The following is a 25,364-nucleotide window of genomic DNA, read 5'->3' as shown; positions in this document are numbered from 1 at the left end:
AGAGTGCCAGGCCTGAAGTCAAGAAAACCTAAATTCAAATCTAGCCTTAGACACTGTGTGACCTTAGACAGATCACTAAGTTGCCTACCTTAGTTTCCTCACCTGTAAAATAAAGTTAGTTTTAGCACCTACCTCTGAGTATTGTTGTGAGGCTCAAATGAGATATTTGTAAAACACTTAGCACAGTGCCGAGCACATAGAAGGTGCTACATCAGTGCTATCTAGTTAGGAGCAGGAGTAAGAGTAGGAATAAGAGGAAGAGTAATGCCTACAAAAGTGCAGACAACTTTAATGACCAACTGAAAAATATAATTGAGTTCAAAAGCCATTCCTCCATAAATGGTCAAATAGCACAAACAAATAATTCTTTTTTTTTTTTTTTTTTTTTTTTTTTTTTTTTAGTGAGGCAATTGGGGTTAAGCGACTTGCCCAGGGTCACACAGCTAGTAAGTGTTAAGTGTCTGAGGCCGGATTTGAACTCAGGTACTCCTGACTCCAGGGCCGGTGCTCTATCCACTGCGCCATCTAGCCGCCCCAAACAAATAATTCTTAAAAGGGGAATTATATACTATTAAAAATTCTATGAATGAATCCTCCAAAGTAGTAATGAAAGAAAGGCTAAGCAAAACATCTCTTAGGATGGTTCTAACTTTCAGAAAACTGTCAAAAGTGACAAAAGATGAGAATAATGTTGAAAGGGTTTTGGAAAGACAGACATACTAATACATTGTTGGTGGAACTGTGACTTAGTATAATCATTCTGGAAAGGAATTTGGAATTTTACAGAAAAAATAGTAGCTAAAATGTTCATACTTTCTGACCCAGAGATTACCCTAGTAAGTATATACGCCCAAAAGGTATTTGATAAAAAGAAGGCTTTATGTATACCAAAATATTCAAAGGAGCACTTTTTAGGGTATTAATGAACTGGAACCAAAATAGATGCCTGTCGCTTTGGGAAACTGAGGTACATTAATTTAGTGGAATATTACTGTACTACAAGAAATAATGAACGTGTTCAGCAAAGAGAAATATGAAAAAAATTACTTGAACTGATACACAATGATGTAAACAAAGCCAAGAAAACCACATACACAAATTCTGCAACAAAGAAAAGAACCACAATCTCAAAACAATAGAAAATGAAAGTGGCAAAAGTACAAAGAACATTATATTCTCGACAAAGAGAAATAAGAAGACGTTTTCCTCCCACTCCCACTTTGCAGAGGTAAGAATCCACAGGTGTGGAACATTGCATATAATATCAGATTGTTTTGATCTATTGATGTTTTTCTGGAATTTTTATCTCTTTTAAATAATTGTTAGACAAAGAGCTATATTTTTGGGAGAGGTTGGAGAAGGGATACAGAGGAAAATTTAAGTAATGTAAAAAACCAAACTATCAATAAAAACCTTTAAAAATATGAAGGGTTAAATTAGAATACAAGATGTTACTGTTTATTACAATGAGTGAAATTTTTAGAAGTATATTGAGTTTAAAAAGTGCTTTTGTAATGAAAAAAATTAAAAACATCTAATTTATTATTCAAATGAAAAGTTATGCTGTAAATTTTAGAGATCATTTAACAAAATGGTTTATGAAAAAATGTGGCAATCAGGGAACTTGAAATTTTTATACTGTCATTTGATAATAATACTAATCACATTTATAGAATACTTTAAGGATTACAAAACACTTTCCTCATAACAACTCTACGAGGAAGGTAGCATAAGTATTATTCCTTATTTTATATATTAAGGAAATGAAGTTCATAGAGGTCATATGCTTATAGATTAAGAGTTGGATATGACCTCAGAAGTAATCTAGTCCAATCACTTCATTTTATAGATGAGGAAACTGAAGTCCAGAGAGATTAATTGACTTGCCCAAGGTCACAGTGTCTGAGACGAAATTAGAAGATAGCTGTCTGCAGACATAAGGCCAATATTTTCCTAATTTCCTTAACTGTAAAATGAGAGGTGTTGATTTTATGTCTGTACTGCACAATATCTTCATGTAGTATTTTTTCCCTCTTTCTCTATTTCCTTGATGGGGAAAGGAGGCAATATCTTTAAAAACAGGATAGAGTCTTTTATCTGATTATTAGTTTGGGAGCAATCAAAAGACTTTAAGTACAGTAATCAAAGACAATGACAAAGAAAATCCAGCGGATAATTTTATGCCAAACTAGTCCCAAGAGATTGTGTAACCAGGAGAGGAGAGGGAGAATGGTGGTTTGGGTAGATGGATGATTTAAACTCAAAATGCTAAACTAAGATTCAAAATGAATTATAAAATACCATTCTAACTAGGTTGGTGAATAAGATTAGGATTAGATTCAGGAATGAGTGTGGTATAGCTACTATGTACTATGGTATAGGTGTGATTGCTAAATTTGGAGTCAAAGGAACTTAGTGGAAATCCTGGCTCTGGTATTTACTACCTGCATAGCAAGTCACTTAACCTATTTAGGTTTCAGTATCTTAAACTGTAAAATAAGGCAGTTGGAATGGATCAGTCAGTCAATAAACATTTATTGAAGGCCTACTATGCACCAGGCACTTTGCTAAGTACTAGATGAACTCTAAGGTAATTTCCAATGCTAGATGTGTGATGCATAGATAATTCTAGCGAAAAAAGCAAAACTACATTATGGTTGTTTATCTTACTTAAAAGTGGTTTTCATTGCAAAGTAAAGGCTGCATTCTCAAGGCTACAATTGAAAGATGAGATCGTACTTCCTGGTTCATTCGTTGGGTGTTAGCAATGGGGAACACAATAACAAATATAAGAAAATCCTATGAGAGAGAGCCCTATTTCCATTCTGTAATATCTGTAAACTGACATTTCCTTTTTTATAAAAAGAAATACTAACAGTCACCAATTCATTCATCAATAATTTCAATATTATTTTTATTTCTAAGAGTTTTTTCCACGTGAGAACAGAAGCCATTTCCCAATGGATAAGTGGTCAAAGGATAAGAACAAATAACCACTTCTCAAAAGAAGAATTACAAATTATTAATACCCATATTAATAACAACTCTAGGGGCAGCTGGGTGGCACAGTGGATTGAGCACTGGCCCTGGAGTCAGGAGGGCCTGAGTTCAAATCCTGCCTCAGACACTAAACACTTATGAGCTGTGTGACCCTGGGCAAGTCACTTAACTCCAATTGCCTCACCAAAAAAAATAATAAAAAATTAAAAATGAATAACAGCTCTAAATAATCAATAATAAGAATGCCAATCACAACAACCCTGAGGTTTCACTTCATACCCCCCAAAAATGACAAGCAAAAATGACAAAAGACAGGAATATTCAAGGTAGGAGGGACTGTGAGAAGACAGGTATACTGGTACATCTGTTAGTGGAGCTAAGACTTGGTCTGTCCGTTATAGAAAGCTATTTGGAATTATACTAGGCAAGTGACTAAAATGTCTGTACCTTTTGACCTAGAAATATCACAGCTGGGCCCCAGGGAGGTTAAGACAGATAGACCTTGTATAAAAATAGAAATATTCATAGCATTACCTTTGGAAGTTGCAAAAGACTGGAAACAAAGTAGATTCCCATCAATGGGGAGTAGTGACAAAACCATGGTATATGAATGTAATGAAATATTACCAGAAATTATGAATATAAAGAATTCAGAGAATCACAGCAAGACTTCCATGAACTGATGCAGAATGAAGTTTTCATGATAACAAATACAATTTAAATGGAAAGAACAACAACAAAATGAAATTGTATACTGTGTAAGGATAGTCACACAGTTTGTCCTTGAAGAATAGATTTGAAAAATGTAACTCCTCCCTTCTTTTCAGAAGCAAATGACTCTGGGTATAGAAATAATATATACCATCAAACGTGGCAATATTAGTTAGCTGTGCTAGATTTTTCCACCTTCTTTATTCTTTGTTAAAAGGGATATCTGGCTAAGCGAGGGACAAATAGATGACAAAACAATAACAATTTAAAGTTTAAAAATAAAATGCACTAAATTAAATACAAATTAGGGGATCTAAATGTTTTTCTGCCCTTGATGCTTACTTTGTAGTTATATCTTCAATGACCTAAGGCTGTGCTCATTTCAGAAGAAAAAAGATAGGTGTATACATGTAGATACATATTGAAACTTAAGTGCCTCATAAGTATTCTATAACCATATACCTGCATCAGAGCATGAGAAGAATGATATCATAAATAAGACAGGTAAGAAGAGTATCCTCTTGCAGAAATTGCTGCTGGGGGAAAAAAGACCTGCTCCTTTATTACATTCTCAAGTGCCAAATGAATCATTCTGGAGGGTTATGCTTCACTGGATTTTATCAGTTAATTGTAAACCTAATGAAATATAGAGAATGAAGTGCTATTTCCTTATTGCTTATGCTCCTCCATTCCTTAGCCTGTAGGAGTATCTTCATATGAAAGATTCAGCATTTTATCTAAGGCTATTGGCAATTTGGTTTCTACATGTTTGACACATGAAAAATTGTTATTATTACTATTTATTTGTTTACATTACACTTCATTGGTTAATTGGCAGGTTAATCTATCTCATGGTTAAAAGCCTAAAAAGTTACTGCCTTAAAATAAAGGTAAAGGAGCAAAAAAATAAAAACAAGAATAAAAACTTGTTTTGAAGTTCCAGTCCACATAGGTGATTAACAAAGTGTACCTTGATAATAAAATAATATAAATCATAGTCAAACCATTAAGCTTTTCTTAGGTACGTGTTATGTTCTTGCCATTAGTTATGTTATGAAGATACAAAGAAAAAGATGATAATCACTGTAATCAATGATCTTACATTCTATCATTCTATGGGGGAATGTACAAAATGTACATACATATATATGTATACATGTATGTGTGTGTGTGTGTGTGTATATATATATATATATATACATACAAATATATATATATATAGTATACATAGATTTGTCCATACAAAATGATTATATTACAAAAATACATTATACACAATGGTAATAAAACATTTTGGTAACTATACATTTTGTTTCTTTTATTAATTCTGTCGATGGCAGTCGGATAGGAGAATCCTATTTTTTGTTGTGATAATGCCAAATGCAGAATCATTTGGTTAGGCTCTCTTATGAAAATAGTGATTTCTTTTAGCTCTATTTAGTGATCACCCTTGAAGCTCTGAGGGCAGCTGGTCCTTCAGTAAGATAGTTTTCACTCTTTTCCTTTCCTTTTATTCACTGAGCTTTATAATGTTATTCTTTCCAGGGTTTCCCAGAAGCAAAGAAAACACTTCCACAAAGTGATCATTTTGATTATATGGATAACTAAGAGGCAGGGCCACCTGAGTGATGGCACTTTAGTAAGCAACTGTTGCAATTAAGATCTGAAGAGCTATATGGTGGAACTAATGATTATGTTTAGAAACCCATAGATAATGTTCAACTTTTTCAAAAATTGACACTTCAATATCATAATGACAAAAAGTAAAATCTTTCTGATGACATATATAAAATACAGATCCAAAATTATAAGGAATTCATTTTTTGTCAGCCTGAAAAAAAACGACAATCCTTAAATATTCCTTTGTCATTGAAATGAATGCCCTTCTGAAAACACTAGTGTTGCATACACTATGTGCTACCCTATAGAAAAATTGTTTGTTTAAAACTACTCAGAAAAGAAAAACATAAGTCACAACCTTTTGTTTGAAAATGAATACATTTCAGGAGGTAAAGACTGCTTTGTACCTTGTGAAATGCACCCATTTTAAACACAAAACAAGGGATTTCTATTTCATTTTTTGTCAACTGCTTAAAGGGACTGGCTTTGTTCCACACAGCTGCATGCTTCATGGAATACTGCTGTTGTGTTTGCTTATTCACAATTCTCTTTCTAGCTGAAATAATGCTCTCACCTATGCACTTGGACAGCTTCGTCAGAGAGCCTTTTCTGAAAGCATGTAAATCAGTATTGTGCAAAACCACAGAAGCTTTCCAAATTTCAAGTAGGAAAAGGAGCTGGTTCTTTTAAAGTTGATCTTAAAGTTGATCTGGCCAATTTGTATAATGATATTTAAAGTGACAACTAAAATGTAATTAAGAAACAATTACAGGACAATATTGAAGTAGGCAACAGATACTGGGAAGAAAAATAAAATTTTCCCTTTTTTAAAGACAGATTAATAAATAATAAACATAAAGTAGACAATACTTAAACTACAGTCTATAATTTAGATTATGAAAAAGGGATGAAGCTAGAAATATGAGTCTATATAATAATTTTTTTTAAGTGAGGCAATTGGGGTTAAGTGACTTGCCCAGGGTCACACAGCTAGTAAGTGTTATGTGTCTGAGGCCGGATTTGAACTCAGGTGCTCCTGACTCCAGGGCTGGTGCTCTATCCACTGTGCCACCTAGCTACCCCTATAATTGTTTTTTAATGAAGGAAAATGACAAAATTTGAGTAAAAGATAAAGGCGAAGTACTACAGATGCCTAGAAATTAGAAAACATTGGGCTCCAGGATATTAATTTCCTTGCCATATGAAGATGCTACCATCCAATGAACAGGTGAAGTTTGTATCTGTTTCTAGATGAGTCCATTTATATTTATTACAGTTTTCAAATGTGATGCCCAGTGTATTTCAGAAATAAGATTATTTTGGTTTTTGTTTTTTGTTTTTTGCAGGCAATGGGGGTTAAGTGACTTGCCCAGGGTCACACAGTTAGTAAGTGTCAAGTGTCTGAGGCCGGATTTGAACTCAGGTACTCCTGAATCCAGGGCCGGTGCTTTAACCACTGTGCCATCTAGCTGCTCCAATAAGATTATTTTGGGAGAATACTGTAAGCAGAGACATAATGAAAGAGAGGGAAAAAGTGAGAATAGGGTCAGGGAAAGTCAAAATACAGAAAGAAGGAATATAGGATGTGAAGGATAAGGGGGAAAATAATACAAAAAGAGTTATTAACAATCTAATTACAAAAGTAATTTTGCTATGGCAAGAAAGGGTGTTTGGATGTAGAAATGATAGAAAATTATAAAATATATTTGGTAATGTTGGTGATATAGCCTAAATTCCCTTTTCAGGTAGGAATGATATACATTACTACCCAAACATTATGAAATGAATAATGTGTCAGCCAATCCTCTTTTATTTCTTACACATAATATGTTTCTTTGTCCTCAAGCTCAGTAGTGGAGGCTGAGGAAAGTCAACCTCAGTGTCTTCCAATATCGCTAAAGACTGGTGTGACAATGAAAAAAAGTTACCTCTCTGAGCCTGACTCCTTATCTGTAAAATGAAGGGTTAGAATGCATGATCTCTAAGCTCCCTTTCTACTCTCAAGTTATGATCCTAGGATCTACTGATCCAAAGTGTAACAGAACCTATTAGATCCCAATTTCTTAGATTTAAAATAATGCAGATGCATAGGTTCCTAGTCTTAGAGGTGGAAGGGGATATAGAGGTCATTTACTTTAATCTCTTCATTATACAGATGAATAAATGGAGGTCCAGAGAAACAAAATAATTTGGCCAAGGGTCACAAAGGTATTGGCAGAACCAGGATTTGAACCTGTGACCTTTGATTTCAAATCCAGTACCATATTTGGAGCCAGTTTGGTTCATTTTTCTCCCTTAACTAATATACCCCTAAGTGTTGTTGGTTCTTTCTTCAGGAAGTTTCTTAAGTCTGCCCCATTATATTATTTCCACGCTTTATAATCTCACATCTGGTCTATGGAAAAAATAACCTTTTAACTGCTCTTCCTCTAGTTTCCATCCTCTTTTCTATTCTATGGATCTCTAGGTTAAACATTAAAAGACTATTTCTAACATTAATGCTCTACTAAAAATGTTCAGTGCCTCACTACTGTTTCTGAATAGAGTCTAATAGAGTCCTTGATTTATCAGTCAAAATCCTCCATAATATGCCCCAATACTAACCTATTTCTTTTCCCCTGAAGATGATAACAAAAATAATTTAATACAGTTACACTGTATCCTAAATATAAGCATGTACTTTTCTATCCATGTGTCTTTGTTCACATTCTGTTCCTTGCCAAAAGTGCCATCCCATCAGCTCTCTGCTTTTTCAAATCATGTCTCATCTCGTTCCCATCTTCTCCAAGAGACCTTCTCAAGACATTTCAGCTCAGGGTGATTGTGTCATCATCTGACTTCATAGCACTTGGAATCAGAGAAGCATAAAATCTCGTGACTGGAAGAGATTTTAGAAGCCATCCATTCCAAACATCTTTTCTACAGATTAGGAAAACAATGACTAGAGAGGAAGAAAACTTGCCAAGAGTGGTGCTTCATTTGTGGTAGAGGCAAAAAACCAAAGCTTTCTTCCTTCCCAGCATAGTACTTTTCCCCAAATAATTTGTATAGTTTTGGAATTAATTGTTCTTTAAATGTTTGGTAGAATTCACTTGTAAACCCATCTGGCCCTGGAGATTTTTTTCTTAGTGAGTTCATTAATGGCTTGTTCAATTTCTTTTTTTAATATGGGCTTATTTAAGGATTTTATTTCCTTTTCAGTTAACCTGGGCAATTTGTATTTTTGTAAATATTTATCCATTTCATTTAGATTGTCAAATTTATTGGCATATAGTTAGGCAAAATAGTTCCTAATTATTGCTTTAATTTCCACTTCATTAGTGGTGAAATCACCCCTTTTTTTTTTTGTGAGGCAATTGGGGTTAAGTGACTTCCCCAGGGTCACACAGCTAGTATCAAAGGTCTGAGGCCAGATTTGAACTCAGGTCCTCCTGAATCCAGGGCCAGTGCTCTATCCACTGTGCCACCTAGCTGCTCCCGACCCCTTTCATTTTTGATACTGGTAATTTGGTTTTCTTCTTTCTTTTTATTTTTAATCAAATTAACCAAAGGCTTATCTATTTTATTGTGTTTTTTTTCATAATAAAACCAGCTCTTAGATTTATTGATTAATTCTATAGGTTTCTTGCTTCCAATTTTATTAATTTCTCCTTTGATTTTCAGGATTTCTAATTTAGTATTTAGTTGGGGATTTTAAATTTGTCCTTTTTTCTAGCTTTTTTAGTTGAATGCCCAATTCATTGATCTCCTCTTTCTCTCTTTTTTCATGTAAGCATTTAGAGATATAAAATTTCCCCTAAGCACTGCTTTGGCTGCATCCCATAGGTTTTGGTATGTTGTCTCATTATTGGCATTCTCTTGGATGAAGTTATTGATTGTTTCTATGATTTGTTGTTTGACCCACTCATTCTTAAGAATGAGATTATTTAGTTTCCAACTAATTTTTATTCTACCTTTCTATGGCTCTTTATTACATGTAATTTTTATTGTATCATGATCTGAGAAGGATGCATTTACTATTTCTGCCTTTCTACATTTGACTATGAGGTTTTTGTGCCCTAATACATGGTCAGTTTTTGAGTATGTGCCATGTACTTCTGAGGAAAAGGGTATATTCTTTTCTATCCCCATTCAATTTTCTCCAGATATCTATCAGATCTAACTTTTATAACATTCTATTCACCTCTAATTTATTTCTTTATTTTGTGGCTGGATTTATCTTATTCTGAGAGAGGAAGATTCAAATCCCCCACTAGTATAGTATTGCTGTCTATTTCCTCTTATAGCTCTTTCAACTTCTCCTATAAGAATTTGGATGCTATACCACTTGGCGCATACATGTTTAGTATTGCTATTACTTCATTATCTATGGTACCTTTTAGCAAGATGTAGTTTCCTTCCTTATCTCTTTCAATTAGATCTATTTTTGCCTTTGCTTTGTCTGAGATAAGGATTGCTACCCCTGCTTTTTTGACTTCAGCTGAAGCATAATATATTCTGCTCCAATCTTTTACCTTTACTCTGTATCTCTCCAGCAGAGTACTTTTTAAAATATTAATCACGCAGCAATTAATCATGCACTACCTTATGATCTCTTGTACTATTGTCTTGAATTATTTGACTTTCTATATGTGAATATCACATCTCTGAACATTATATCTTATATACTTGATTGTATCCCCTATCACACTTAAATAGAATCCCTCACATGTAGCAAGCATTAAATAAATGTCTGTTAACAAGAAAAATATGAATAAACACAACAGTTCTTCTATTTAAGATTTGTGAAGGAAAGAACAGAGATAGAGAGAACCACAAAAGAGAAAATGGACAATTATGAATACATAATTTAAGTGTCCTTGCAATATAGTTATATTTTACACTCTAAACAAATAAACATTTAAAAAATGAAATCAAAGGAAAAGTCATGGGTTATTTGTCATTTTTGAAATTTTATTTGGATGTATTTCCTGTTCTATTAGCACTTAGAGGCCTGGATCAGTAAGATCAGAAAAGGAAAGAAAGTTGTGTATCTTTAACTTGGGATTTGCAAGATAGGCTTTGCAAATAATTAATCCTCCATTCTTAGGGTCAGACCAAGTTACTGAAAGTCAGTATTATCAAGCCTCTCAGTCTTGGTTGGAGTTGGTCATGAAATGGTAAACATTTAGGCATTAAATTATAGAGCAATATAATAAAGAGCAATAACCTTTTTATGAAAAAAAGTTATAAAAGCAGTAATATTTTAAAACGTTGGTCTTTTTCATCATCCTCAAAAACTCTTGCTCATTTATTCCTCCATTTCCATCATGATCAGTTTTATCCAGCATTTCCTGAGATTCATCATCTGATAAATTTTCTCTCAATTCCTTACCAATTATCTTACTATTTTTGAGGGCAAGATTTTCTGTACAATCATCATCAAATAATTGGAAGGCCTTTGAAATTTCTTCTTTTTCATCCTTTTCATTCCTTTTCACATGCATCATGGCAAAATGGTGCCAACTCTTTCTTTACTAATCTCTGTTGGCATTTTAAAAATTTCTTCCTTAGTTCAAACCTTAAGGCATGAATTACAACCTACAATTCCTTCACATCAATGCTTCTGGACCCATCAACATTAAATAAATCAAAGGTCTCTTTAATTTCTTGTTTCCATCCTTCAGTCAATTTGATGTTCATATCAGACTTCTTGTGTTGTCTGGTATTTGGTCAATAGTTAGATGCCATACAGTGGGATATAGTGTCTATACCACTGGGTCAGTGCCCTAAAATTGGTCCAGGACCCAGGCACTACCATTGTGCCTCCTCCACACTGCTGGCCTTATTTATCCTCAATACCACAATGGTTGGTAAAGCAAGCTCTGATTACATAAAATATAGAGGATTAATGCACAAACAAAAGAATGCAACCAAAATTAAAAGAGAAGAATGTGATTGGATAAAAAGTCTTAACAATTACTAGCTGTGTGACCCTGGGCAAGTCACTTAACCCCAATTGCTTCACCAAAAAAAAAAAAAAAAGATAAGGACAAATGTTAGAGAACCAATAGAAAAATAGGGACACTAATGTACTGTTGGTGGAGTTAATCTAGACATTCAAAGCAACTCGGAAGTATTCCAAAGTCCCTAAACAGGGCATATCATTTGACCCAGCAATATTACTACTAAACTTATACCCAAAAGAGATCAAAGGAAGAAGAAAAGACCCATATGCATGAAAACATTTATAGCAGTTCTTTTTTTTTTTTGGTGACGAAGAATTGGGGACGAAAGGAGTACTCATTAATTGGGGAAATGGCTGAACAAATTATAGTATATGAATGTAATAGAATATTTCACTGTTAGAAATTATGAAAGGGAGGGATTCAGAGAAATTTGGGAATATTTGATAGGTGATAGGGAGCAGAAGGATACATATTTTTGGACATGGTCAATGAAGAAATTGTTTTGCTTTATTATGAATAAATGTTATAAGGCTTTTCTTTTTCACTTATTTTTAATAGGGGAGGTAGGAGGAAGAGAAAATACATTTTTGTTCATGAAAAAAATAATTTTTAAATAGTATGGTAAGGAAAAAATATTTACTTAATTAACTTTCCAGACTCCCTGGACAGTTTACATAGAAAAAAATATATAAATAAAATGAAGTCTCAAAGCAATTCTTGCTGGACACATGAATCAAATACATGTAATGCTGTGCCTTTTACTTTTCCAAAAATTTCTAGAGTTACAGGAACATATCCTGGAATAGCTCTCAACAGCGAAGTCTAGCTATGCTAAAAACAATTTTGCAGAGAGAGGTCTCTAAGGATGGCATATAAACTGATTCTACAAAGGAAGTGAAAATTAATCTTTCATTTGGGGAGGATAAGTGGTTCACTGAAGAATCTTTGGAATGTATAATTTCAAGTTGCTAAAATTCAATTTAGCAACTTTACAAATTTAAACATACAAAATGTCAGTGTTCAGAATGCTATATTCAGTAAGGCTTTACCAAAGATATAATTTAAGCAAAAAAAAAAAAAGCATTTATTAAGCACCTACTATGGGAAAGGTACCATGGATACAAAAAATAAAACATAAAGCAGTCCCTGCCTGTAATGAATTTTTGTGAAATGTTTAAATTGATTCTGTCTTTTTAAAAATTGATCCTATTTACAGTTTAATTGATTTATCCTGTAACTGCCTAAGTCATGGTTCTTTGTCTCTGAACTTTGTCAGAAATTCAGCTGGCCTGTAAATGAGTTAAGTTTAGAAATCCAGTTCTCCTGCTAATCACTGTTCTATTCTTGCCTTAAGAAAATCTATTATCCTTGAGGGATGCAGGTAGATACCAGGGAGTCTGGCACACCACCAAGCTATCCTTCAAAGATGCCTGGTTTGTTATCCAAAAAAGTCTGATCTGTTATCTCTAACCTTACAGGTGGACTCAAACAATGAACATTTCCTAGTCACATGAGGGAAAGAGGGGGCTACTCATTCCCAGTTTCCAACCAGCCATATTATCCCCCACATCTCAATTGTAACCAATTGTATTGATTTCACCATTTAAGATGTTAAGCTCTTTTAACCAATCATAACTTGTTCCCTGCCTATGGGTCATGTTCTTTGTTTTGTAATTCCCAAAACTTTTAAAGAGAGTTGTTCCCCCATTCAAGGTCTTAATTTTGCTGAGGAAACTGAGATCCTATTTATTGATATTTTCCCACTTTACTCATAAAATGATCATGCATGGAACTTTGTGCCTCAGTTTAAGTTATTTTGATCCTAACAACAAGATATGAAAAGGTAAGTATTTTTATTAATTACTTATGGATTAAACAACAAGGACAATTAGGGGAAATTTCCATAAGAGGTAGCAAATGAACTATGCCTTGAAGGAATCTAGGGAATCAAAGAGTTACCTATGCAGAATGAGTGAATACTATGTAATAGGGAAAGGCTATATAAAGGTAATGAGGTAGATAGAATGCCAAATGTAAGGAATAGCAATTAACCAACTTAGCTGAAAAGTAGAATGAGTAAAGAAGAATAATGAAAACTTATCAAGAGTGTAACCATACTCGTATGACTGCCTGAAGTGGGAATAGAGGTACAGGTCATGGGAGTTGAAGTTAATGAATCAAAAGTACTGGGTATTTGCAGGCATGTCAATATGTTTATTGGAAGAAGCAATGTATAGGAAGCTTTAATCTCTAAAGGGCAGAGAGCCAGTTTCTGAATTCCTTTGAACACATAATAATTCCCAATAACCTCTAGAAGAAAATATAAATTTCTCTATTTGACATTTAAAGCTCATTCACACTCATGCCCCTTCTTATCTTCCAGTCTTTTAAAGACATTACTCCCTTTCCTGCACTCTACAGCCCATCCATACAATTCTAATTGCTATTCTTTAGAGATGTCATTCTATTTCTTTGCCCTGGCTGTCCTACATACCTTAAATATTAAGTCCCATCCTCCCATCCCCAACTTCCAACCCTCGAATTTTTGATTTCTTTTAAAACTCAGGTCAAGCACCAATTCTTACAGAAGGTCTCAGCTACTCATACCCTCCTTCCATCTACTCTGTATTTATCTTGGATGTATTCATATATGTCTATGATGTTCACTTCATTAGAATAAGATCCTTGGGGGAAGTAATTATTTTCACTTCTTTTTGTAATCCCAGTGCTTAGCATATTTTCTGATACAAAGTAAGACCTTAAGAAATACTTGTTGATTGATTGATTGCTTGATTTAGGACAGGTTGGTATCTACAACAAAGCTGATGAAGTCTGCTCCAAAGGAGGAGATGTTATGATTAATAGTGGCAGAAGGGCTTCTGGAAAGGGAATGAACCTTAAAGAAAGAAAGCTAAAAGGGAGAGACTAGAAATGGCATTGAAAAGTAAGCAATATGCATATTTTTCTTCTTGATCGAGTTTGCAATGGGGCATTATGATAATGTCTACTTTGTACTTGAAAAGGTGGCCAGGAAAGCAGTGTTTTCTAGGGGGATCCAGGTTTCTATTAAGTAAGACAAAAGGTCCTGTTTATGAAAAGAGAGATCCAATATGAAAGGCAGTTTCTTTTTGTGGGGGGGTGAGGCAATTGGGGTTAAGTGACTTGCCCAGGGTCACACAGCTAGTAAGTGTTAAGTGTCTGAGGTTGGATTTGAACTCAGGTCCTCCTGACTCCAGGGCCAGTGCTCTATCCACTGCACCACCTAGCTGCCCGTGAAAGGCAGTTTCTTAAAGACAGAAAGGCTACAGAGGACACAATAGAAAGTGAGGGCAGAGAAGGACAGAGACTTATGAAGGGTAGAGCTAAGATGTAAGTGGATGAAAAAACTGGAAACAGTAGCAGGGGAAAGGGTTTGTTTGCCTAAGCAGTTGGTGACTAAATCACAGGGATTTGGAGAGGAAGAGGGTGCTTATTCTTCATCTAGAAAAGCAGTACAGGAAACTTTCATTGAGACAATGCCTTGTAACAATGTTGATGAATGTGAACAACCTAAAATATAATCTGAGTTAACAACAAATCTGTAGGCTACTTTATTTTTTGTAGTATAGGACTCTAGGATCTGATAAATGATCTTTCAACTCTCCCAGAGCCAGCTTCCTTGGACATTCCTAACCATTCATTACCAATCCACTATGGCCATTGTCCTCATCCCACTCCCACTGGATATTAGTCTCTGCTCTCACCTTTCTAGGTTCCCTTTTTTTTAATGCACAGTGAGCTGAAGAAAAGTTATCATGTGTGTTTCATATAGAGAAAAATGTTTCAAAGTGAAACACCTTTTGTTAGCTAGGAAAGAAGAGCAAGTAGACATTACTGATATTTTAGTTTAAATAATGGCATATCAAAATATAGTAAGCAAAAACAGGAAAACAATATACACAATGAGAACAAAATATAAATGGAAAGAACAACAAAAGAGTTGGAATTGAATGCTATGAAATTACAATGACCCCGGAGAGATGTGGGAAAGGAAGCCCCTCTCCCATGAGTATGCATAGACATGTCAGCCTTTGGGTATAGAATGCTATAAATAATTTCAATTTTTTTTTAACCAGAATGTGTTGTAAAGTTTTTGCTGAGTTCTCTTCTCTTCTTTATTCTTTGTTTTAAGTTAGTGCTCTCTTGGTGGTGGGGGAAAAATACATTAAGAAAAGTAGGTGATGCAAAAACAAATAATGACAATATAATTAGCATTTTAAAATGTGGTATACTTGTTGCATTTGTTATTCACAGGTAATATATAATCTATGCATCAGGGAGGGGATTGGAATCAATGATCTCTAACATTATAACTTGGAAATTTGACAATCCCATGCTCAATAAATATTGGCCAAGTTCAAAATCATATAATCACAGGCCCTAAAAAAATGGAAGGGATAGGAAAATACAAATGTGTAGGAAATTAGTGGAAAAGGTTTTGATGATCAATGTTTTATATCATTTCGCTAGATCGAATAACAGAGGATAACAAGATTTAGTAGGGTCATCTTCAATTATGAAGAACTGTGTTTGTTTGAAATATATTGGGGGTGCCTATCCCTGTCCCTAAGATATTGGGGAACTTAACTGGGGTTCTAATATATTGCTACTTTTAAATTAGAGTCTACTGCATTAGTTTTAGCATTAAGCATTTATTAAATCATATTAAATGTTAATAAAGAGAGAGCACATGACTCCAGAATTCAGAATCCCTACATACCTAGATAGAAAAGAGAGAGAGGGGATGTGTGGCTACATCCTCCGGAGTCCCAGCCAAGATAGAGAGAATCAGAGAGGGTAAGCTCCCTGCCGTCTGGAGGAGAGGCGGCTTTACATACTGCTCAAAGCTAATTGGATAGCATCATTCAAATCTCTTGGTTTACTGGACTTGAGGGTGGTCCATATTAAAATGAACAGTACATGCTGAGGTCACAGTCCAGAGGACAGACCCTCTGAGGGGAAAAGTTTTTCAGGTATGTATGGTTTTAATCTCTATATCTTTATTTAGAGTCTGAGCTCCAACTCTACTGACCCTGAGCTGCTTTGAGAAACCAGGCAAGGCTCCTGAATTTCAAGGCCCTTGAGTGGGGGAGGGGGAGTCTCTGGGTCCCCCAAACCCCATTAATTCTCTCAGAGAACCAAAACATAACATGTTATTAATAGACACTTTACATTTTATTTAATTTAAAATTTCTGCTATCATTTCTGTGACAACAGACATTTCCAGAAACTATAAAACATGTGACAATCCTATCCCCATTATTCAGGTGAAGAGTCCTACTGCCTTCTGGCAATATCTTTAATACCTTGCTAGGTATCTACCTCAGGTCCCAACAATCTCTTGTTGTGGTAGATTCACCTTGACTCTGAAAGGCATCCATCAAATTGTTGCCATACATCATAATTGTGGATTGAAGAATACAGTATGAATTAATGAGAAAAAATGTATTAAATGTTTACTATGTGCAAGGCCCTGTGATAAGCACTGGAACGAAATACAAGTTCTAATGGAAGAACATAACACAAAAAAGGGGAACTAGGAAGATGGGAGCAAAGTCCAATATCTAGAGGGAGTGAGATGGGGACATTGGCCCTACTCATTTGATTATGGTTAGACATCCTAGGGAGCTTGGCTTTGGGAAAGATAAGATGAAAGATCATCCCCAGAGCTCAGTTTCCACACCTTTCATGGGATTGTTCTGCTTTCCAAGCCTTGATCACCTGAGTACTTCAATATTAAGAATTTTTAAAAGTCTGTAGAGGGTGCATGTGAAATTATGTGAAATGTTGGGGGATGTCATAAGGTAGTGGTGATGAGCACAGGAGGTTTGAAAGCAATTGGGGAGGAACTCTCATGGGGGTAAGATGAGAGCCGAGCTAGAAAGGACAATGCCAGAGATGGATAAGAACAAAATGGGGACCCTGAGGAGTAGGCGAAGCTAGTGCTGGGATTAGAATCATTACTCCTTAATGGTATTTATTTCATGCCAGTACTGGCAGTCTCAGGAGAAGAAACAGCAAGAGGTCTCCTCATTCATCCAATTTGCAAGTGATTCATAGGCTACAGATGTGTGCTAAAGAGCACTGTGGGAAGCAGAGAAAAAATGGACTCATGGGCTTCAGTTTTCTGGAGCCTTGGGATGGTGGCAGTTTGGGGAAATGGGGTTGTGTTTGCTGCCTGATTTAACACCTTATTATTTACCAGTATCTTTTTAAATAAATATCCTTTTCTCATTATGATTATATGTTTCATTTGGGTTTGGTGGAGGGATATTGAGTAGAAATAGGGCTTTATGAGCTACAGATGAGAGAGTGTTTTCTCTCTCAGTATGCAAATCAGGGAGTATTCAACACAAGGCTGTATTGAGAAACTAGGGTGCTCCAAACATGAGGGCTGTCCAGCATTTTTTTTTTTTACTTCTTTCTTTTTTCTTTTTCTTTTTTTTTTTTTTTTGCGGGGCAATGAGGGTTAAGTGACTTGCCCAGGTCACACAGCTAGTAAGTGTCAAGTGTCTGAGTCTGGATTTGAACTCAGGTCCTCTTGATCCAGAGCCAGTGCTCTATCCACTGCGCCACCTAGCGCCCCATGTCCAGCATATTTTTTTAATTCTTGTATTTTTTAAGTGAGGATAGATAAGTATTAGCTTTAACTGGGGTTTTGCTCTGGTAAGAGGGCACAGTGAAAATAGTTTAACATCAACCTTTTCCCCAATGATATTCAAAGATAACTCAGTGAAACAGTGGGCAGAGTACTGGGGCTGGGAGTCAGAATGAACTGGTCAAAATCTTTCCTCATATACTTACTAGCTGTGTGACCCCGGCAAGTCACTTAATCTGTTTACCTCAGTTTCCCTCAACTATAAAATGATAGTAACAGCACCTCCCTCCCAGGGTTGTGGTGCAAATTAAATAAGATGATATTTGTAAGCACTTAGCACAGCGCCTGGGACTTAAAGGCTAGACTGATGTTTATTATAACCATCATATTGTACTGTGTCATGTCACTGATGCTTTATTATTGAAATGATATTGACAAGTTATCATTGTATGTTGCATTTTTGAGCTTTTTAAGAAAAATTTTAGAAAAATTTCCTTTCTGAGATGAAGGATCTTAAGGACCAAATGAAAGAACTGTTAGCTAACTTCATTATGGAACCTGGTAGACTAAATAATTCAATGTGATGACTTGGAAGAAGTCTGGGAGGATTTGGATATATAAGCATTACTGTACTTTGAACAAAGAGAACATACCATGACTTGAGTTATCTGTTATACAGACAGTATTTTTAGCAGCATCAGATCTTTATGGCAAAAGTAATGAGGATAGGATAGATTTCATTTGCCCAATAGGATTGTACCATTTTCACTTATAAGCCTCCAAGGAATATGTAGCCCTTCCCCTTTTCAACAGCTTGTAGAAAGGGTAGTGAGTGATAGATATGAACCACTCAAAAGTGTTGGCATATCAATCAACAAGCCTGGAATTAGAAACTACTATGAGTTAGAAATTGTGCTAAGGACTTGAGATACAAAGACAAAAGCACAACAGTTCCTGTCCACAGGTAGCTTACATTTCAATAGGGAAGGCAATGTGGACACACAAAGGTTTATAGAAAACCCACAAAAACAGATACAAAGTAACCTTGGGCAGAAAAGGAAAGTATTACTGTCACTATAAAAAACCTCAGGCAGAAAGTAGTCCTTGAGTAGTGTCCTGAAGGTAACGAGTGATTACAACAGGCAAAGACAAGGAGAGGCAGAGGCATTCCAGGCATGGGGGGAAAGGGTAGCAGCTAGTGCAAAGCATGGAAAGGGGAGATGGGGTGTAATATGAGTAGGCCAATTTGGCTGGACCATAGAGTATGTGGAAGTGAGTAATGATTAATAAGCTAGAGAAATAAAAAGGAGTCAGGATATAAAGAGACTATATCCAGACATCTTATGAAATTTGAAAAAAATTGGAAAAACACACAGAAAGCCTAGCAAAAATGTCATACTGTCTAGAAGGCATTAGTCTGAAGCTGACAACTAAAGTTCTGATCATAGATCACATAACAGAGTTGACTTATGATGATCTCAAAATGTCTTTTTGTGTAACATACTGACACCAGTCTAGAGGGCCTGAGAGCATTTATATTACTAGGGGGAGTGTTGGCCAACAGAAAGCTGGGACATTTCCCAGGAGAGGTATTGTTGGACAATGAAACCTATTCATCACACTCACAAATTAATTTCTTGCCTTTGAAGTAGGCCGTCACTAATAAGGTCTAACAATATGTGTATGGAGCCTTCCTCCAAATGTAGGCAGACAGGAGCTTACCAATGTATTTTGACAAGTGCTAAGTTGAATGTTGCCTGCCAGAGGTAGATACTGGCATTAGCCAACTATGAACTCAGTATGCATTGATGGTTAGGGGATGCTAATAGGAACATACATGTCCTACATGCCCTGTACTCCTTATGTACCTGATGCCATGGTAACAGTAATAGAATTGAGTGAAAGGAATCTATGGCATTCAATAACAGAGAAGTACAGCTGAGTCTAGGACTCAAACTTCATTCCTCCAAAGAACATCAACTCTTGATAGTGTGACAGATACTGGACCTGTGTGATGAAGTATTATATTGAACCATAATGGATTCAGCTTGAAGTAAGGGAAAATATTTGATGTTATTCAGATACATATTAATTTATCACCATGAATAGTATATATGATTTTGGACCTAGTACATGAAAGAACCTGGGTTTGGTGCAAAATAGATTCTATTGGTTCAAGAAAGCAGCCAATGTATGAAAGTGTGAGACTTGTACTTGATATGTTCAAAGGAAAGTGCTAATGACTCAGACAGCTCATCTGGAGAATATAAATACTAGTAAGTCTTTAGAGATTATGTTTATAGATTTCTTTTTAATCTCTGGAAGGAAATGGAAGTAAGCAATGTCCTAAGATGACAGACTTGGTATGCATGGCATTCCCAGTTAGAGTCAGAAAGCTTTACAATTTTTCAAGGTATTATCAAAGAAGTATTTCTCTATATGTGGCTTCTCTGTTAGTATCTATTCTGGCCAAGGCCTAGATCAAGAGCCAGCGATTCAAAGAAGCATTAACTTTAATAGGAAACAAAAAAAAAAATTACAACTACATGTTACCATACGTAAGAGCATTTTGGTCATATACTAATTAATATGTTGGGGTTCAGTGAAATCAACATGTGACATTTCTTGTGGATGTTTATGTTGCCAAGGCTCATGCTACCAGCTTTACCTCAAGCCTCCTGATATTTGGGCAAAGGCTATATTTACCTATTGATGTGTATTTTGGAATCTTGGAAGATGGAACAAATTTGGAGACTCAGAACCAGCAGGTCTCTTGGCTGAGAGATTAGATGAGTAGCTATACCACCTAGCTATGAACTTAGATGAGAAAAGCTCAGGAAGAAACAAAAAATAGTATGATATTTGAGTTCAAGGGACTATAGCCAGGGGTTAGAAACCTGCTAATTGTTGTGTCTCACGAATATACAAAATAGCAGGCTGGTGGTGAGATCTCATATCAGGCTGTTGAAGGGCTGAGAAATTTGTCAGTCTACAAAATAGAATACTCAAGTTCCTACAAAGATAATGCACCACCATCATTGTTGTCCCCTGAGGGGAGGTTAAAGGCGTTGGAGGGCTGGCCAATCAGCACCTGGCTTAGTGTACTGACTATGATATATGCATATCAAATGTTTGTTGAATGAATCAGACTCCAAGCAGGGGCCATCCACCATCTCCATTATGGACTGTGAGAACTAGATGGTGGTTTATATAGAGATGATCAGGATTATGCAACAGATGATGGAGAAACTGCATGTTGGTAGCCCCTTAAGGGTCAGATAAGTCAAATGAGGCTGTTCTGATCAAAGAGAGAATTCTTTCCAGAGGTGAGGGAGGCCTGAATATAGTAGCCATTCATTTCCTGCCGAATGCTTCACCTATAAAAGTCCCCCAAGAAAAGCCTACCCATAGAACTCAAATCATTGGGGCCTGGATATAGTCAAGGCTGGCAAAGCTATCTGTGGTCTCAGAACTATAACTCCAAGATAATAAGGATGAAAGAAGGTTATAGTACCTGGAACATAGAAAGCACTTAATAAATGTTTATTGCGTGACAAGAGATGAGTAATAGGAGAGGTGATTGGTTGCACATGTAGTTAGCTGCTAGACACTAATATAACATGGACTTGGTATGCAGCCCTAAACCTTTGATGTTATGTATGGCAAATGACCTCTATTTTGTCTGCTGTGTATGACTTTTCTCTATGTGCTATTTCTTTGTTGTATATTCTGTTCCTGCATTTGCTTTATGTCTTCTCCCCCTGCTAGAAGTATCACCACAGGAATAAGCTAAGTAGGGAGAGAAGGAAATCTTGAAACTTTAGTATTTGTGCTTTAAAAAGAAATATTCACTTGTTGCTCCAGGCACTGAGGTTTTGGTGTTTCAACCACTGGTCCTGTGACTAACATCCTTTTTCCATTCTATAGCCTGTAGTGCTATGCTGAATAGCAGTGTGGTGAATGAAGACAAGTGAACTCACAAACTTCAATTTATGGAGGCTAGGAAGGTGGTCATTTTGAGAAACTGGGTATTGACTATTTGATTCATCTCTTTGTTATTTACCTTGCATTCTGTTTAAATAAATGTGCTTTGCCTTAATGTGATATCACATGTTTCATTTTGATTTGGTCAGGGAAGTTTCAATGGAAATTGAATAATAAACCATACATTAAGTACCATTAATCAGGGAACTATGCCACGGGGAAAAAAGAGTTTTTGGATATTGAAAATATGCCTTTAGTCTCCAAATGAGGAAGGCTTCCTGGAAATCATGGTATTTAAATTGAATATAATCTTTCAGTATAGTATAGATTTAGCAAAGGCAGCTATGTGGCCCAGTAGATAGAATGCTGGGCCTAAGTTAGGAAGACTCATTTTCACAAGTTCAAATCTGGTCTCAGACGCTTACTAGATATATGACCCTGGTCAAGTCACTTAACCCTGTTTGACTCAGTTTCCTCATCTATAAAATGAGCTTGAGAAGGAAATGGCAAACCACTCCAGTGTCTTTGCCAAGAAAACCTCAAATAGGATCACAAAAGGTCAGACATGACAGAAATGACTGAACAGCACCAACATAGATTAATGAAATTCATAGATCAAAAGTCTGGCTCTAAAGCACTTCAAATACCTCTTCCATTTTTTCTAATAAAAACCAAATGTGATTTTATTTCCATTCAATCTTCTGACCTCGTCATTCTGTCACTCCATGAGAAAAGGACTAGTGAGTAATAATTACATTTTCATTGGCTATTTCTTTTGGTCTCAATCAAGTGGCATATTTGAAGTAATTTCAAATAAACTCTGGCTAAAATCTAAGTATAGGAAAGAGAACCAATCATCTAAATAATCTTAAACTTAATAATTCAATTCTTAAATAAATAAAAGTTGGCTAAATAAGGTACACATAACATAGGGCAATATGTAAGACTATCACAAACATAAGGGAAAGAAAATGAAAATAAATGGGAACAGATAAAAGACACTTAAAGGAAAAGGAACAGAGAAGGAAAGAGAGAACATGGTAGTGATTCAAGAAGGGATAATTTAATTTAGGGCTTTGAAACCCTTAGGAGATAATCTTAATAAAGGAATGATAATTCAGTGGCATAGTTTTGAAGCACATAAAAACTTGGCAAAACAGGATATACATTTACATGCATGCATGTATTCAAGCATACATACACATACATATATACATACCAATCAGTTCAGGGATCAATTTTTAAGATATCTTAAACAGCAGAACAATCCCAAAGAAATGAAGAGATCAAAGGGTATTGCCACTGAAAGTGGTGACTGAGATAATATCTGTAATGATGGACCCATATGCCTACTTTCTCATCTCTATAAATTTTTTTATGAGAATGGTCTTTGATTAAACACATCTGAAGGATCAAGTAGACTTATGCAGGCAATTTTCTTCAGCAAACCACATTTTCAGCATCATATAACTGATTATGGTACACAGATAATATAAACCTCTGCTATCTACTTGTTAATTAACAAAAAACAACACCCCCCAAAAAAACCCCAAACCTATTTAGCACATTAAAACAAAATGCAGCCTTACAGGCTCTTTCCAAATCAAGAGTTTTGTATATATGTAAAAATTATGTAAGAGTCTATGGGAGAGAGATAGCAGCTGCTGGAACCGTTCTGCTGCAAGCACCTTGCAATGTTGGTCTGCTGCCCCCTTCACTGCCCTGGACCTTGGGACCAGGAATGGAATGGGAGTGGGAGCCTCACAGCAGCGTGGGCCCTACCCAGCACCACTTCTCACCCTATGCTTTCAATGGAGGAACTATTTTGGCAATTGCTGGAGAAGATTTCTCCATTGTTGCCTCTGACACCTGACTAAGTGAAGGTTTTTCAATTGATACTCAGGATAGCCCTAAATGTTATAAACTGACAGACAAAACCATCATTGGATGCAGTGGTTTTCATGGAGACTGCCTTACACTTACTAAAATTATTGAGGCAAGATTAAAGATGTATAAGCATTCCAATAATAAGGCCATGACCATAGGAGCAATTGCAGCAATTTGTCTACAATCCTCTATTCAAGACACTTCTTTCCTTACTATGTTTATAACATCATTGGTGGACTTGATGAAGAAGGAAAAGGAGCTGTGTACAGTTTTGATCCTGCAGGATCTTACTAGAGATATTCCTTCAAGGCTGGAGGGTCAGCAAGTGCTATGCTTCAGCCCCTGCTTGACAATCAAGTTGGTTTTAAGAATATGCAGAATGTGGAGCATGGTCCCCTGTCCTTGGAAAGGGCCATGCAACTAGTGAAGGACGTCTTTATTTCTGCAGCTGAGAGAGACTAACTTAAGATTTGCATTATTACTAAAGATGGCATTAAGGAGGAGACCATTCCATTAAGGAAGGATTGAGTGGAGGATCTGAACTTCCCCTCTCAGAATTAGATAAATCTAACTGGAAATAAATAAGAAAGAAGTTAAAGAGGAGAATAGAATATTAGAAAAGTTAGATATGATAGATGTCTGGAGAAAACTGAATTGGCATAGAAAGGAATATACCTTCTTTTCAACAGTACATGGCACAAACTCAAAAATTGACCATGTATTAGGGCACAAAAACCTCCTAGTCAAATGTAGAAAGGCAGAAATAGTAAATTACATGTAATAAAAAGCCATGGAAAGGTAGGCTAAAAATTAATTGGAAACTAAACAATCTCATCCTAAAGAATGAGTGGGTCAAACAACAAATCATAGAAACAATCAATAACTTCATCCAAGAGAATGACAATAATGAGACAACATACCAAAATCTATGGGATGCAGCCAAAGCAGTGCTTAGGGGAAATTTTATCTCCCTAAATGCTTACATGAAAAAAGACAGAAAGAGGAGATCAATGAATTGGGCATGCAACTAAAAAAGTTAGAAAAAAAGGACAAATTAAAAATCCCCAACTAAATACTAAATTAGAAATCCTGGAAATAAAAGGAGAAATTAATAAAGTTGAAAGCATGAAAACTATAGAATTAATCAATAAAACTAAGAGCTGGTTCTATGAAAAACCCAATAAAATAGATAAGCCTTTGGTTACTTTGATTAAAAAAAGAAAGAAGAAAACTAAATAACCAGTATCAAAAATAAAAGGAGTCGCAGGGCAGCTAGGTGGCACAGTGGATAGAGCACCTGCCCTGGAGTCAGGAGTACCTGAGATCAAATCTGGCCTCAGACACTTAACACTTACTAGCTGTGTGACCCTGGGGAAGTCACTTAACCCCAATTGCCTCACCAAAAAAAAAAAAAAAGAAAGGAGTCATTTCACAAGCAATGAAGTGGACATTAAAGCAATAATTAGGAACTATTTTGCCCAACTATATGTCAATAAATTTGATAATCTAAATAAAGTGGACGAATATTTACAAAAATACAAATTTCCCAAGTTAACTGAAGTGGAAATAAAATCCTT

The 25,364-nt window shown here is 35.7% G+C and overlaps 1 protein-coding gene and 1 pseudogene across 1 annotated transcript in view; one reads left to right on the top strand and one right to left on the bottom strand.

The window, feature by feature from the left end:
• Positions 1-25,364, bottom strand: part of FAM189A1 (family with sequence similarity 189 member A1) — a 556,488-nt gene that overhangs the window by 50,864 nt on the left and 480,260 nt on the right. The gene's annotated exons all lie outside the window — the stretch shown is intronic.
• LOC122741527 lies at positions 1,143-24,315 on the top strand (annotated as a pseudogene).

The sequence above is a fragment of the Dromiciops gliroides genome, chromosome 2 (assembly GCF_019393635.1).
Source record: "Dromiciops gliroides isolate mDroGli1 chromosome 2, mDroGli1.pri, whole genome shotgun sequence".
Taxonomy (NCBI): Eukaryota; Metazoa; Chordata; class Mammalia; order Microbiotheria; family Microbiotheriidae; genus Dromiciops; species Dromiciops gliroides.
This window is presented reverse-complemented; position numbering and strand designations above follow the sequence as displayed.